The sequence below is a fragment of the Cyprinus carpio genome, chromosome A22 (genome assembly GCF_018340385.1).
Source record: "Cyprinus carpio isolate SPL01 chromosome A22, ASM1834038v1, whole genome shotgun sequence".
Taxonomy (NCBI): domain Eukaryota; kingdom Metazoa; phylum Chordata; class Actinopteri; order Cypriniformes; family Cyprinidae; genus Cyprinus; species Cyprinus carpio.
This window is the reverse complement of record NC_056593.1, coordinates 5,608,043-5,615,432: the sequence shown is the minus strand read 5'-3', so window position 1 is coordinate 5,615,432 and position 7,390 is coordinate 5,608,043. Positions and strand designations below refer to the sequence as shown.

The 7,390-nt window shown below is 36.3% G+C and overlaps 1 pseudogene; it reads left to right on the top strand.

Annotated features, from left to right (window-relative positions):
• LOC109046906 overlaps positions 1–5,538 on the top strand; it is a 65,320-nt pseudogene extending 59,782 nt beyond the window's left edge.
• The last annotated feature ends 1,852 nt before the right edge of the window (positions 5,539–7,390 follow it).

Below are 7,390 nucleotides of genomic sequence, written 5' to 3'. Positions count from 1 at the left end.
GAGGTGTGTGTGTATATATATATATATATATATATATATATATATATATATATATATATATATATATATATATATATATTTTTTTTTTTTTTTTTTTATGTATATATTTTTTGTCCCTCAGGAGGATCAAATCTGTGTGTCCAGAATCGCTTATGAAAAAATGAATGGCTATCGATTACGAGTAGGGCATCCCGGGAATTACAGTGTGAGAATACGTGCCACTTCGCTGGCCAGCAACGGTTCCTGGACGGAGCCTGCATACTTCTTTGTTCAAGACAGTAAGCTTCACTATATTTATAAAATTTTTGCTGCCATTTTGGCCACTATGGTCTCTAATGTACTTGTTTTACAGGGGATATGAACATGAAAATCATCATCGGCCCGCTCATCTGCATCATTGTACTGCTGTTTCTGGCCAGTACAGTCTTCATTGTCCTTAGGAAGAAGTACGTGTAAGACACTCTTAAATTTAGTCCTTGTTTATCATCTAGACAATGCTATCATGTATAAATATCTTTTCTCTCAGACAAACTGAAGGACCGACTGGCCCACTGATTGCTTCCTCAAACCCAGAATATTTAAGTGCAAATGATGGTAAGATATCTTTTTAGATGATTTTAGAGATTGTGCATTAATGTCATTATTAATAAGTCTGTCTAAATAAAATAAGAATAAATAAATCCTGTAAATAAAATTTAGCATCTTTATCTAATTTATCAAAGAATTAAAAAAAAACTTATCAAAGCGCTGGAATGAAATGTGTGTGTGTGTGTGTGTGTGTGTGTGTGTGTGTATATATACATATGTGACCCTGGAGCACAAAACTAGTCTTTAGTCACTGGGGTATATTTGTAGCAATAGCCAAAAAACATTGTATGGGGTCAAAATTATAGATTTGTTTTTTATGCCAAAAAACATTAGGATATTGAGTAAAGATCATGTTCCATGAAGATATTTTGTAAATTTCCTACTGTAAATATATCAAAACTTAATTTTTGATTAGTAATATGCGTTGCTTAGAACTTCATTTGGAGAACTTTAAAGGCGATTTTCTCAGTATTTTGATTGTTTTTGCACCCTCAGATTCCAGATTTAGTGTAGTTGTATAGTTGTCAAATCATAACAAACCATACATCAATGGAAAGCTTATTCATTCAGCTTTCAGATTATGTATAGATCTCAATTTTGAAAAATTGACACTTAAGACTGGTTTTGTGGTCCAGGGTCACATATATATATTATTGTACATATATATAATTTTTTAATTTATAGCCTTCAATTTTATATTTCAAGCACAGCAAAAATAAAATAATGAACTGACTAACTGGTTGTCAGAAAAGTTGCAGCAATGGAATAAAAATTATAGCATATTTACTCTTTTTGTTGTTTTATAGCTTTCAATTTACATATTTTTTTGTTGGAAAGCAAAAAAAAAAGAAAATATTATTATTAAAATTTGAAAAATATAATTTGTGTGTTTATAGTGTACATCCCAGATGAATGGGAGGTGCCTCGGGAGAAGATCAGCGTAATGAGAGAGCTCGGTCAGGGATCATTCGGAATGGTGTATGAAGGCATTGCTAAAGACATTGTGAAGGGCGAACCGGAGACGCGAGTGGCTGTTAAAACCGTCAACGAGTCGGCGAGCCTGCGTGAGAGAATCGAGTTCCTCAATGAGGCTTCGGTCATGAAAGCTTTTAGCTGCCATCACGTGGTGAGTGTGGAGATCCTGGAGAAACAATCAAGGCAGAATCAACTTTGTCTTAAATGTTCAACTTGTTCGTCTAGGTCCGCTTGCTCGGTGTGGTATCTAAGGGGCAACCGACATTGGTTGTCATGGAACTGATGACACATGGAGATCTGAAAAGCTACCTGCGTAGCTTGAGACCTGATTCTGAGGTAAGTCTTCATGTTTCTAATGTAGAATGACCCCATCCCCCAATCGTTGTATCCCGGACGAGCCCCCAATTTCATTGCACCTTTGGCCCACAGTAAAATGGACCAAATGCTGTCATTTTATGTTAAATTATCCAGTTTTCCTTCACCTTCAAGGGCTATATCAGTCTATGAAACATCACAATCAATAGTTAACAGTAGCCTGTAGCTGTGATCACTGATTTCAATGGGTTTTTAACAGAATAACCCAGGTCGTCCACCGCCAACCCTGAAGGAGATGATCCAAATGGCAGCAGAGATAGCAGATGGCATGGCGTACCTCAGCGCTAAGAAGTTCGTCCACAGAGACCTTGCTGCCAGAAACTGCATGGTGGCTGAAGATCTCACTGTGAAAATTGGAGGTAAGAAGACCAGACTGGAGCATATTTAGTGTGAAACTCTGGATTCGAAGGACGAAAAATCTTGATTTTTTTTTTTTTTTTGTTGCAGATTTTGGTATGACGCGAGACATCTATGAGACTGATTACTATCGCAAGGGCGGGAAGGGCTTATTGCCCGTCAGATGGATGGCACCAGAGTCCCTAAAAGATGGTGTTTTCACCGCTCACTCAGATTGCTGGTGGGTATTTCTTCTCTTTGGAATTTTTTAGAATAACACTTAAACCACTAAAAAAAAAATATACCTAACAACAAACTATTCTATAAGTTCTCCAATCCCATTTTTGAAACCAAACCTAAATGAAAAACTACACTGTCCTGCAGAACTCTGAACCAGTTAATTAAGGTCTTCTGGATTACTAGAAACTTCCAGGCAAGTGTGTTGAAGCTGGTTGGAGTCTGCTGGACATTGACCCTCCAGGTGCAGGAGTGGACATTTTTGGTTCCACCAAAATGAACGCGTATGTGGACGGTCCCAGCCTATTGAGCTGGCAGTGCTGTAATAAAAATCTGCTGACTTTTAGGTCTTTCGGAGTGGTATTATGGGAGATCAGCACACTTGCCGAGCAGCCTTACCAGGGACTGTCCAACGAGCAAGTGCTCAAGTTTGTCATGGATGGAGGATACCTGGACAGACCTGATAACTGTCCAGAGAGAATGTAAGTACCGACATAGAAATACATCTTGTTGAAAGACAATATTAGACCATTGTGGTAGCTGGTGGACCTAATAAGTTTGGATGGTTTAGCTTAAGAAACCTGTTGACATCCCTTTTTGGCATCCGGTGTCTAAAACAGAAGTTTTCATTTAGCCAAAATTCTGAAAAATAAAGTTCATATTCAGGATTTTGTGTTCACAGGTGATAAACTGTGACATTGTAAAGTTCGTCGGCAGTCAATGATTTTGGTCTCCAAACTATTTCGGTCAAAATAGAGTTTTTTTTTGTTGTTGTTGTTTTGCTGTTGAGACCAAACATTTCTATTTTCCAAAATTAAGTGGATCACTAATGCAAATGCAATGTGTCCTGATCTTTTCAGCAAGAAACGAGTCATGTCAGTCTTTTCCTGGCTGACAAAGTACAGTAAGTTTTGCTGCTTTAGCTTATGAAACCTGTTAACATTTCCTGTTGCCATCAAGTATCCAAAACCAGCATTTTTTTGTTGTTGTTGTCTTTTTTGCTGCAAAACAAACTGAAGTTTTTTGGGTTATTGTGTATATGATATGCTGTTCAGGATTTAGTAATAAAGCAGACATTTTAAAGTTTTATGGCATTATTTCAATAAATAATGGCAAAAAAAAATATTTTGGTTGAAACATTTATTTATTTTTTTTTTGACATTCTCACTTTCCAAAAATTGGTACGTCCCTATCCAAAATGCAATGTATTCTGATCTTTTCAGCAGTAAACAAGCCATATTGATAATTTTCTTCAATTCAAACATCCAAGTAGTGGTGTACGATATGTATCTTCTTCTATGATTATATGCTTTCAAGACATCACTAAGCTGCATTAAACCGTCTGTAAATACATCTAATTTAAATGCAACTTCTGTGTTTGATTTGTGGAATCAGTTTCTTTTTATTCCTATTGAATTTATTTATTAAATGTAGCATTTTGACAAAAGAAAAAATCTTCATCCATATTTATTTATCCATATACCAAGCCTCGGCTTGGAGAATGAGGTTTATGTGGTTTAAGATTGTCTTCTCTCGCTCTAACTCTTCTCCCAGGCACAACCTCATGCAGATGTGTTGGCAGTACAACCCGAAGATGCGGCCCGCTTTCCTGGAGATCATCGAGATGATCAAGGAGGACCTGCATCCCACTTTCCAAGAGGTCTCCTTCTTCTACAGCGAGGAGAACAAACCGCCCGAGAGCGAGGAGTTCGACATGGACTTCGAGAACATGGAGAGCATACCACTGGACCCCTCATCCTATTCTCAACGTGAGGAGAGCCTCAGCAGAGACAACGGCCCCTCGGTGGGCCTACGGGGCAATTACGAGGAGCACGTGCCCTATACGCATATGAACGGTGGAAAGAAAAATGGCAGAATTCTGTCTTTACCCAGATCAAGTCCGTCCTAACGTTCGCCTCGGCTTTTTCTCTCTCGGTTTTTTAAAGAAAAGTTTTTAAATGCGTTATTTTTGCAGAGGCCCTTAAAGATACAGATCTCAGGTCTTTTTTGTTTGTCGTCGTCGTTGTTGTTATTGTTTCCATCTCACAGCTACACTAGTATGGTTACGACGAAAACGGACGTTATATCGCCCATCATCTGACGCACCATTCGCTTTCTGACACTTTTACACTTTTGCCAAGTTGGGCAGTGGAGAAGAGCAAACTGTGAACATGACTAAATCTACCAGAAAAGCTGCTTCGGCTAGGTCACCTCAAAGTCCACTTCCTTCTCCTTTGGATGCTTATTTCGTGTCTCTCTCTCTTTTTTATTTTTTTTTTAAAAAGTGGAAATCTTTTAAGATAGTGGCCTTTTTTTAAGTGGCCTATAAAAAGAGAAGTGTCTATCAATGCTTGTGTTGATTTCTTTAGAACAATGACTTTAAAGTGTCGAACTATGGGATGGCTTATATTCTTTTAGAACAAACCTTTGTTTTGTAGAGGAATGATTTTTATTTTGTCCTGGAGAATTCCTAAATTCACATAGATGATGTTCATACGGTGTTCTGGTGAATGAGGTTTAATTTATTTGCTTTTGTTTTGTTTTTCTCTGAGCTTTTTTCTCCTGTCCTTTTTACCGGCTGAAGGATATTTAACAGTTATGAATTGGACAAAAGAGTTAATCAGACTGACCAATAGCTGCTGCTCTGATATATAGTGGGTATTCAAATATATATATATATATTTAAATATTGATTGGTATCAGTATTTTAAATATAATATTCACAACATCTGAACTTTTGTACATAATTCTAATGTCTTTTTCTAATGTCTTCATTGGCTTTGCTTATGCAATATGTTTTGCAACAATGTCTTTTCATGAGCTGTTTTTTTTTTAATGTCTAACCAAAAAGAAATCGCATTAATTAACATGCAAGTTGACTCACAGTGATATTCCAGCGTACAGTGGGGAGCATTTTTGGTTTGGTCTAAATTTAAATGATCAAAATGACAATTTCATTTCGGAATAATAATAATAATTAAACATAGAAATATTTGATTGCTCAATTCAAAGGAAAAAATTTCCTGTCATAAATCGGATTTAAATTTTACAATTCACCTGATTTTCCATATCTGTTTAAAATAATGTATTCCGATAGCTGTTGTGGATAATGAACATTAACATTTCATTCTCATACGAAATGAAATTTTTTTTTCAATTCAATTTACAATTTACCTGATTTTTCAGGTGGGTTTAGAATCTTAATGTGAGAGATAAGCTCTACCTAAGGATTCTAGGTTCTTTGTTTTTTGACAGCAGAAATATTCCACCTGGCTATATTTGAATCAGATCAAAAAACATTCCTGTAATTTATCCCTGATCAGGCTCCGGTACCTGTTAAAGTATCAAAAGTGAGTGTAGATCTCGCACGGCTTTGCATAATAACGGCGTTTACGCTCTAGTTCTGAGAAAGGGAAGTCTTAGAAGACCACAGGGAAAGTAAACTTCCTCCTCTGTCAGAATAACAACGCTTTTTCCCAAATAATCCTTTAAAGAAAAACAGCAGACAGCTTTCATAGGCGGATGCGTAATTCCTCAACTTTGTGCCTTCTCTGATCGCGAGAGGCAAGAGAGATGGCGTTTTTACTAGATCTTGCTTGTCTTCATCAAAAAAAATGTGCACATTTCATGTATGTGCGTGTATATTTGTATATGTATATTTATTTGTGGGTAGTTTGGGAGGCAAACGACAGAACGAGGATAAAATTCATGCAATCTTTTTTTTTTAAAGTGTTCTTGCCATTTCATGTTTTTTTCCCTCATCTTTCTCGCATTTTTGTACCGTAGGCTGATAAAAAAAAAATTCCCTTTCTTGGTCCCATTGGCTTTATCTTAGATGTACATAGCAGAATCGAAGAAATCAAACTTGCTTGTATCTCTTCGAACACTATTACAAAGAAAGTCTTTTTTTTTTCTAAATAACAAGATTACCATATCTTTGAAAAGGCAAATATTGATATTTTATTTATTTTATGATCCTCATAATTATGGAAATCCCTGCTAGCTTTTATTACAATACTCTAAGGCGGGTAAAACTAGTCTTTTATTTGTTTATTTTTTGTTTAAAGAGAGATACAGCTGGCGAGGTCGCGAACACAGTTGGTTTAGCGCTAATGTCTTTCTGTTGGTTGTTTGGACACAGTCTACCTCAGTATATTTTTAGAATTTTTTTAGAGCCAAGTGCATCTCTCTATAGTTGTTTGAATTTCTTTAACAGCAAAAACCATGTCCGCAATCCCAAACTCAGCCACTAGAGGTTCTCTTTCGCAACGATTATTGTTACCCTTTATTCGATTTTGATTTTGGAGAAAGCTTAGAACCCAAAGATTCACTTTAACGGGTGACATCTGTCTTTTGAATCATTTGAAATACGCAGAGCCAGTTTGGTTGCGAAAAATTTGATAAAATTAAAGTTTATCCTGAAGTATTACTAAAGTACAACGTTAAAAGATGCCTATAGCGTGAAGTGTGTGGGAGAAACTGGACAAAAAACTTAATAAAGCAACACATCCTCTGCTAATCTGAATGAGGTATTACAGCATTTTATCTCTTTGTCTATTACATGAAGCACTTATTTGAATAATACAAAAAATTTCGTAAAGCCACTTGTCGATAATTCACAAACATTGTATGTTTTCTGTGATTTAAACTCAATTTAACCTTTCATGTCACTTCCTGAGAGACTACTGAATCACAGTTTGTTGCGCAAAAATGCCCACGAAACATTATGCGATATTTTTATTTATTGGCTATTTACAGTGTGTGTACAACCATTTGTGATACACTTGATGAAACGGCTCTTCTGCAGTATCTCACTGAACAAGCTTTCTAATGACCCGAGTTCAGTAGTTTCACATACAAAAACTTTGGTCACTGTTTA